At 44.5% G+C, this 9842-nt stretch overlaps 2 pseudogenes; both read right to left on the bottom strand.

Annotated features, from left to right (window-relative positions):
- Positions 1-239: 239 nt before the first annotated feature.
- LOC115153650 (mismatch repair endonuclease PMS2-like) lies at positions 240-1758 on the bottom strand (annotated as a pseudogene).
- Positions 1759-1934: 176 nt separating this feature from the next.
- On the bottom strand, positions 1935-2822 carry LOC115153649 (uncharacterized; annotated as a pseudogene).
- Positions 2823-9842: the final 7020 nt, after the last annotated feature.

The raw sequence follows: 9842 nt of genomic DNA, 5'->3' as shown, positions 1-9842 counted from the left end.
TTGTTGAAAGCGTACCTAAAATAGACAATAGAAAATAAATGTTTAGAAATACAAAAACTTTTTTTGAGTCAACATTTGAAAAAAAAATGATATATAACAGCGATTGATTTTACATAATGAGAGTTACTCTTTTTTTGTTGTTGCTGAAATGCAACCTTAGTGTATTTTCAGAGATATAGGAGCAGGCCAAAACTGTTGAGAGGTATTCAGTTGAGCAAGTCCAACTGGGTTGATCAGACTTATGAGATGAAGTTCAAGTTAGCAAGGTGTCTCATAGTGGGTCTGCCATGTGGACAGTTCCATGGCTGCTCTATCTCCCCATATGACCACCAGCTTCTTCATTTCACTGGTGCTCAAAGCTGTACCAATCATCACCTTACGTGGGAGGAAGAGTACATAAACATCATGGGGACCAGAGCTAAAATGAAAATTCTAAAGGAAACATATCATTTTTGTATAGCTGGAAAAATAGTGCAAAAGCACCAAACAAGCATGTACACTTCAGTCATTGCATAACACACATTATAACTGGTGCATTTCTACTAGCACTTCTTATTTAGTGCTGAAATCCAACAGCTCATATTTATCGCAAGTCATGGCCAACAAATCAATCACATCATAAATACATAACATTCACAGTATAAGGGCTGCGTACTGGCGGCAGAGAAGTCAGGCGCAGGAGAGCAAAACTGATTTACAACGGCGCAGTTTAATAAATAAAACCATAAAAATCTATGGGTAAAACCCTTCACGCACCAGCATAATGTGCACAAGCACTACAATAAACAATTCCAGACAAGGACATGGGGGCAACAGAGGGTTAAATACACAACATGGAATGATGGAATTGAAACCAGGTGTGTGGGAAGACAAGACAAAACGAATGGAAAATGAAAGGGGGATCAGCGATGGCTAGAAGACCGGTGACGTCGACCGCCGAACGTCGCCCGAACAAGGAGAGGGACCAACTTCGGAGGAAGTCGTGACACACCGACTACCTGCAGTCCCTGGAGGCAAACATCTGCCTGACACAAGACGGCCGACACAACCCCCGGGCTGTCAATCAACATGAAGATGAGCTCCTCAATGTCCCCCAGACCAAACGTCCAGTTCTTACTTGTGGGCAGGGACACAAGCTTCCCCCACTCCATCACCTGAGCTGGAACACATAGCACAATGGAATTCAGAATCAGAAAACAGATAGGAGCATACTATTTTGAAATCTACTTTTTGGAGAGGTGCTATGCTAATTTATTATGGCAGGGTATATTTTACTCCACTAAATATAGCAGTGAGTGAGCGTGTTGTATTCTATTTGACTTTCCATCCGCATCTGAGGAAATCAAAGCCATTCTTTTTTAAGATCTCAAGGTTCTCCATAAGAACGTTCTCGCTGACTGCCGTGAGCCTGAGGTGGAGATTCAGTGGACTGAAAACTTCATACATACGAACAAATTAAATACTCAACACAAAACTAGTACGTTTTTAGTAACCATATAAAATAATTGGTGAATGTCAGTGATTCCTTACACGATGAGTCTCTGTCCTTGCAGTGCGGTGTGTTGTTGAAGCACTTCGAAGTTGTACTTCTCATCAGTGGCATGCTGGAAGGTCAGAGTTGAGCTTAGTTATGATGAAGCCCAGGTTATACTGTCTCCATGTTCTAAATCTCCATGTCCTTAAAACTGTCTTTGCTGTGGGGATTACAGAGGGAACATTTCAACAGACTGCAGTATAATAACTTGATAATAATGACATTGTTATTTCAACTCTGAAAAAGGCAATGTGTACCTAAATGTTGGTTAAAAAATGTAATAAAAAAATACATTAAATTGTGCCACTTTCTTTTTTCTTTTTTTTCTGGTCAGATATAGTGGTCAGGAAAAAATCTTGTCCTTACAATTAACCAACTTAAACAGCAGTTAAATCTTTCTTCAGCTCCTGAGGGATCCTCTTGAGGATCCCTCAGAGCCCGCTGAATGTGTGGTCTTCTGTACACAGACTGGGGCGTCCACGTTAGACCCAGAGGATCCCTCCGAGCCCGCTGAATGTGTGGCCTTCTGTACACAGACTGGGGCGTCCACCTTAGACCGAGAGGATCCCTCAGAGCCCGCTGAATGAGTGGTGTTATTCTCTAAGAAACCACCATCCTCTAGTTAGGCCTTCTTGAAGTTGGGACTGAGGCTTATCTCCTCAGACGTCTCTGAAAGATGTGGTTCAATCTGCCGGTCAAAGTGCCAAACTGTGAGTTCCTTGTCCAAAGGTTCATCGAGCGCCTCGCTTTTTATACTGGGTTCGCTGTCAACTGTGATGTCTGGAGAGTTGAACTCTGACCCTGTAGTAGCACAGAGGCTCTCTGGGGTAGCTGTGGGGGAGCTGTTCTCCGACGCGACGCTCTTCTACCAGAGTCTAAGTTGCTATCTGGCGTCTTTCCATACCTGAACCGGTCAAGCACAGACTTGCCCACAGGGGAACATTTCACTGCACCTTGACTGGATTTCAAAAGAGATTGTAAACTTGGCCTGTGTGTGTTCTGACTCTTGTCAGAGACTCCAAAGAAAGACTGCAGCTTCTTCTGGGTTGGACCAGTGTTAGCAGCCTTTGTAGTGTTCGACTTAGCCGAGGGGCCTGGGCTGTTGTGCATGGAGAAAGCAGATTTTAAGCCAGCCAGATTGAGAGATGATCTGGGACTTGGAATCACAGGTTCAAAATAATATCCAGCTTTGGGAGGCGTTGTCTCAGATGGAACCACCTGAACCTTCCATTTCAGACGGAGGCTCCGCTGGTCTGTAGGAACCTAGCGAAAAGATCAAACTCAACATTAATTCAAACCGATGAAACACAGCAGGATCAAATCAAATGTTATTTGTCAAATGAGCCAAATGCAACAGGTGTAGACCTTACAGCGAAATGTTTACTTACAGGCCCTTAACCAACAATACAGTTACGAAATATAACTAAAAAAAAGAAATGAAAGTAACAAATAATTAAAGAGCAGCAGTAAAATAACAATAGCGAGGCTATATACATGGGGTACCGGTACAGAGTCAATGTGCGGGGGCACCGGTTAGTCAAGGTAATTGAGGTAATATGTACATGTAGGTAGAGTTATTAAAGTGACTATGCATAGATAATAACAGAGGGTAGCAGCAGCATAAAAGAGGGGTGGCAATACAAATAGTCTGGGTAGCCATTTGATTAGATGTTCAGGAGTCTTATGGCTTGGGGGTAGAAGCTGTTTAAAAGCCTCTTGGACCTAGACTTGGCACTCTGGTACCGCTTGCCGTGCGGTAGCAGAGAGAACAGTCTATGACTAGGGTGGCTGGAGTCTTTGACAATTTTTAGGGCCTTCCTCTGACACCGCCTGGTACAGAGATCCTGGACAGCAGGAAGCTTGGCCCCAGTGATGTACTGGGCCATACGCACTACCCTCTGTAGTGCCTTGTGGTCGGAGGCTGAGCAGTTGCCATACCAGGCAGTGATGCAACCAGTCAGGATGCTCTCAATGGTGCAGCTGTAGAAACTTTTGAGGATCTGAGGACCCATGCCAAATCTTTTCAGTCTCCTGAGGGGGAATAGGTTTTGTCGTGCCCTCTTCACGACTGTCTTGGTGTGCTTGGACCATGTTAGTTTGTTGGTGATGTGGACGCCAAGGAACTTGAAGCTCTCAACCTGCTCCACTACAACCCCGTCGATGAGAATGGGGCCATGCTCGGTCCTCCTTTTCCTGTAGTCCACAATCATCTCCTTTATCTTGATCACATTGAGGGAGAAGTTGTTGTCCTTGCAGCACATGGTCAGGTCTCTGATCTCCTCCCTTTAGGTTGTCTCGTCATCGTCAGTGATCAGGCCTACCACTGTTGTGCCATCGGCAAACTTAATGATGGTTTTGGAGTCGTGCCTGGCCATGCAGTCATGAGTGAATAGTGAGTACAGGAGGGGACTGAGCACGCACGCCTGAGGGACCCCCGTGTTGAGGATCAGCGTGGCGGATGTGTTGTTACCTTACCACCTGGAGGTGGCTCGTCAGGAAGTCCAGGATCCAGTTGCAGAATGAGGTGTTTAGACCCAGGGTCCTTAGCTTAGTGATGAGCTTTGAGGGCACTGTGGTGTTGAACACTGAGCTGTAGTCAATGAATAGCATTTTCACATAGACGTTCCTTTTTTCCAGGTGTGAAAGGGCAGTGTAGAGATTGCATAATCTGTGGATCTGTTGTGGCGGTATGCAAGTTGGAGTGGGTCTAGGGATTCTGGGATAACGGTGTTGATGTGAGCCATGACCAGCCTTTCAAAGCACTTCATGGCTACATATGTGAGTGCTACGGGTCGCTAGTCATTTAGGCAGGTTACCTTAATGTTCTTGGACACAGGGACTATGGTGGTCTGCTTGAAACATGTTGGTATTACAGACTGAGACAGGGAGAGGATGAAAATGTCAGAGAAGACCCTTTCTTGTTGGTCAGCGCATGCTCGGAGTACACGTCCTGCTAATCCGTCTGGCATTGCGGCCTTGTGAGTGTTGACCTGTTTAAAGGTGCTACTCACATCGGCTGTGGAGATCATGATCACACAGTCATCTGGACAGCTGATGCTTTCATGCATGTTTCAGTGTTACTTGCCTCAAAGCGAGCATATAAGTAATTTAGCTCGTCTGGTAGGCTCGTGTCACTGGGCAGCTCTCGGCTGTGCTTCCCTTTGTAGTCTGTAATAGTTTGCAAGCCCTGCCACATCCGACGCGCGTCGGAGCCGGTGTAGTCCAATTCGATCTTAGTCCTGTATTGAAGCTTTGCCTGTTTGATGGTTCGTCAGAAGCCAGCGGGATTTCTTATAAGCTTCTTGAAAGAGGCAGCTCTACCCTTTAGCTCAGTGCTGATGTTGCCTGTAATCCTTGGCTTCTGGTTGAGGTATGTACGTACAGTCACTGTGGGGACAACGTCATTGATGCACTTATTGATGAAGCCAGTGACTGATGTGGTGTACTCCTCAATGCCATCGGAAGAATCCTGGAACATATTCCAGTCTGTGCTAGCAAACCAGTCCTGTAGCTTAGCATTGGCTTCATCTGACCTCTTTTTTTATTGACCGAGTCTCTGGTACTTCCTGCTTTAATTTTTGCTTGTAAGCAGCAATCAGGAGAATATAATTAGGGTCAGATATACCAAATGGATGGAGAGGGAGAGCTTTTTACGTGTCTCTATGTGTGGAGTAAAGGTGATCTTGAGTTTTTTCCCTCTGGTTGCACGTTTAACATGTTGGTAGGTAAAACGGATTTAAGTTTCCCGGCATTAAAGTCCCCAGCCACTAGGCGCCTCTGGATGAGCGTTTTCCTGTTTGCTTATGGCGGTATACAGCTCATTGAGTGCGGTCTTAGTGCCAGCATTGGTTTGTGGTGGTAAATAGACAGCTACGAAGAATATAGATGAAAACTCTCTAGGTAGATAGTGTGGTCTACAGCTTATCATGAGATACTCTACCTCAGGTGAGGAAAACCTTGAGACTTCCTTAGATATCATGCACCAGCTGTTGTTTACAAATATACATAGACCGTCACCCCTTGTCTTACCAGAGGCTGCTGTTCTTTCCTGCCGGTACAGTGTATAACCCCCCAGCTATATTCATGTCGTCGTTCAGCCACAAACTTGGTGAAACATAAGATATTACAGTTTTTAATGTCCCATTGATAGGATATTTTATTATCAATTGTACGTTGGCCAATAGTACCAATGGCAAAGGCAAATTAATCACTTGTCACCTGATTTTTATTATTTATTGAGGCAAGCCAGTTAAGAACAAATTCTTATTTACAACGACTGCCTACACCGGCCAAACCTGGACGATGCTGAGCCAATTGTGTGCCGCCTTATGGGACTCCCAATCACAGCCAGTTGTGATACAGCCTGGATTCAAACCAGGGTGTCTGTAGTGACGCCTCTAGCACTGAGATGCAGTGCCTTAGACCACTGCGCCACTCGGGAGCCTGATCCTTACAGGGCACCCTGATCACCTACTGCGAAACCTCTGTCTCTTTCTCCTGCAAATGAAGGGGTGAGGGCCTGTTTGGGTGTCTGGAGTAAATCCCAAAATTATTTGTCCAATTCGAGGTGAGTAATCGCTGTTCTAATGTCCAGAAGCTCTTTTCGGTCATAAGAGACCGTAGCAGCAGCATTATGTACAAAATAAGTTATAAACAATGCGAAAAAACGAACAAAATAGCACGGTTGGTTAAGAGCCCATAAAACGGCAGCCACCCCTCTGGCGCCATTATCATCAAACCTTGGGATTGACAGAAAACTTTGGGATTGAAGCAGGTGTCCCTTGAAACACATGTATATTCACCTGTATAAATGAAGGATAATAAATAAATGAATAACTGTTGCAATGAGAACAAGCAGCTAAAAAGTGTGCTTACTTACTGGTCACGGGGAAAGATGTATGGTTGAGGCTGATCTTGTTGACTCCAGTCTCGTACAGAGCTTCTCTTCATGGAAGAATATTTGACCCTTGTCTGGAGTGGCGTTCACATCCACACACTCTAAGGCAACAGTGATGTTCAATGCAACAAATGGATATCTTTTAAACGTGTGATACACTTCATTCACACGTTTTGGAATCACATGGACGATTGTTGATGTAAAATAACTGTCTGTGGCACTCCTTATGACACAATGCTCTGGCTAGCGCTGGTGCAGATGATCTGGGTGCATTTGCCCTCTCCTGTCTGGTTGGTGCAGGTGATACAAACACCTGTAGAGATAATGCAGTAGGACTGGAGCACGTGAATCATCTTGGTGTATTCCTGCACACATACCAAAGAGAGAGCCCCATACTTTATGCATTCCCTGCACCAGTTCTGAAGAAAATCCAACTAGTAGAATCCAACCAGTTAAAGTAGTGTATTGTAATACTTTTTTTTGAAGAATACACCCTAGTTGATTATTTTTGACTCTGCCTTTGGCCAGGCACTTCAGAATGGCACATTGGAGATTCCACCACCTGCATCACTCCCTGGGGCTGAAGACCTGGGACCCGTTCTTCACGCCTTCGTCGGCAACGAGGCCTTCCCTTGAGACCCAACCTCATGAGGCCCTACGCTGGACGCCAGCTGCCAGCTGCCATTGCCAAAGCCTGTAAGGCTCTTTAACAAATGACTATCCAGGGCAAGGTTAGTTTTTGAATGCGCCTTTGGGATTCTGGCAGCTGGTAGAGAATGTATCAGTGTGCTTGGTCTCAGCCCCTCAAAAATCAATGCCTGCATGAAGGCCACGTGTTCTCCACAACTACCTGCAGAGGTCATTCCAGGAGCTGTTCCGGATGGAGACGGCACGCCAAATGGTCACCTACCTGATGTCACCAGGGCAGGTGCCAACAACGCCCCCAGACAGGCACTCCAGGTGAGGGAGAAGCTGACCACCTACTTCTCAACGACAGCAGGTGAAGTCCCATGGCAGTATGCCGTGGAGTGAAACGTCTCTTTTAAAGCCCCCTAACACCAAGGTTATTTTAAGAACCATCCACCTTTGTCCATAAAATAGCATTTTTCCCAGATTTTATGTCACCTTGTCTCTCTTCAATTGGAAGTTATCTTTAAGTGAAATTTGGGAGTAAAGACCACACCTTAACCCCTTCTCTCTCCCATTAACATCAGTATTATACACACCTGGCATGGTACATCAGGTGAGCAGGACCTCTAAGGTTGTATGATAACAATGGGAAAAGGTAACCTAGGGTCCATACAAATAGTACAGTTTTCCACCATCTTCACTGGTCTGACAAAATGCAGGTGCAAAAAAAAAACTATTAGGAAGAGTGTAAGGAAGTCTGTGTGTAGCTGGTGTATAAGAGTCAGGCGCAGGACAGCAGATATGAGTAAATAACTGTATTTTACTCAACATATAATAAATGCAATACAAAAAGAGAGCCCAAAATAACAGACCTTCCTACATAGAAACAATCACTCACAAACAAACATGGGGGAACAGAGGTTAAATAATGAACAGGTAATTGGGGGATTGAAACCAGGTGTGTAAGACAAAGACAAAACAAATGGAAAATGAAAAGTGGATCGCGATGGCTAGAAGGCCGGTGAAGTTGACCGCCGAACGCCGCCCGAACAAGGAGAGGGACCGACTTCGGCCGAAGTCGTGACAAAGAGAATGCGTTTTTACTTTCATCTTGTCTTAGATCTGCAAAGGTGTAGGGAAGAAAGAAGCAGATTAAGTCTAAATGAGACATTAATAAACAAATGAAACAACGGACTATGAAAACATAATTTAATAAATATTCAAGTACAGGAAAGAACATGACAGGTATGTGTTATAAAAACTATTGAAAGAGGTGTGTGTGCATGTACTGTATGTGCGTGTAAAAATATAAAAATGAATGTGTAATCTGTAAGAGAACAACAAGAGCATGTATTTTTGGCACAACTGCAGACAGATACAGGGACTACTCATAAAGCCTAGACGTAGTAGGGGAACTGCAGACAGATACAGGGACTACTCATAAAGCCTAGACGTAGTAGGGGAACTGCAGACATGGCCATAAAGAGAGAGGGCAGGGCACTGGAGATCTGAGGTACATAGAGGAGTGGAGGAGGTGTGTGTGTCTGAAAACAAAAAGTGAATGTGGAGCCACAATACAGGTAAACACATATGTCACCTTTAGTCTTGTAAAAGAACAACAAGAGCATCTGAATTCTCTGGTGTGTCAGTTTCAATTCAGTCAATTTTCATGCAATCTATGTACAACTAATTATGAATGCTATCCTAAGTATTGAGAAACTACTAACAAGGCCATAGTAAGCGGAATAAGAACAGTTAGAAAATCTCAGTTGAGGACAGTTGGAAAATCTCAGTTGCAGTTCCTTGATTCCTCGCGTCCTTTCCTCACCTCCCGCTCAAAACCCATGGAGAAGGTCAAAACAACAGCCAGACAACTCTCCTCTTCCTGTCCTTCCTGTGAGCTGGTCGGCTAAATTGACTCCATTTCTGGAAGGGAAGAGAAAAACAACACAAGCATTACATAATATAACACCATAAAAGGTGAGATTTATGTTAACTAAATACTGCTTGTATAGTGTAGTTAGTGGCATAAATATCAGAACAGTGTTGTAAAGTTGGTAATTCTTGCTGTTTACTCATGGAATTTGTATTTCAGATCAAAAGATGAATATGACAGGCAAATATTTAGACAGCAAACTGTTTTAGGATATTTTCTAACCCAGAAACAACAGCTATACATTTGCCTCATATTAATAATTTGATCTGAAATACCAATTAGCCTACATGAGTATACTGTAAAAATTACCTACTTCACTGTCGCAATACTTATGACACCACCTGTGTTGTGGAGAAGAAAAAATAAAACATACCATTGAACTCGGCATAGAAAAGCAGCTGATGAATTTTAACCTTGAATGCTGCTTTTCTTTGCTGAGGCAGCCTCTTCAGGGTTAACACCAGGCTCATGGCAAACAAGGTTTCTTCATCCTCCTTCCTGTGAGCATCAGGTTGGGCTGCATCCCTCTCGGTGGCTTGGAGAAGCCTCTGCTGAAATGAGTTGAGTGGATCTGGGGGCTGGTACCGCCGATGGCGCCTGGTGTGACGTTGTTCCTCTTTGTTTCTCTCCAAGGCCACATCCTGTTCAACAAGGTCCTCAGTGGTCACTTCCGTGAGGGTCTTAATAATCTCAGGTGGTCCTAGATCCAGAGGTGCTTCCTCCATTTCATCATCTTCCATGGCTGCACCGGTGGTGGTCATACTTGTGGATGATGTAGAGGGTCTCACTGCACCGGTGGAGGCGGTGGTCTCACTTGTAAATGACGTAGAGAGTCTTGATGCACC

The sequence above is a fragment of the Salmo trutta genome, chromosome 18 (assembly GCF_901001165.1).
Source record: "Salmo trutta chromosome 18, fSalTru1.1, whole genome shotgun sequence".
Classification (NCBI taxonomy): Eukaryota; Metazoa; Chordata; class Actinopteri; order Salmoniformes; family Salmonidae; genus Salmo; species Salmo trutta.
The sequence above is the reverse complement of the archived record's forward strand: the minus strand, read 5'-3'. Positions and strand labels throughout refer to the sequence as shown.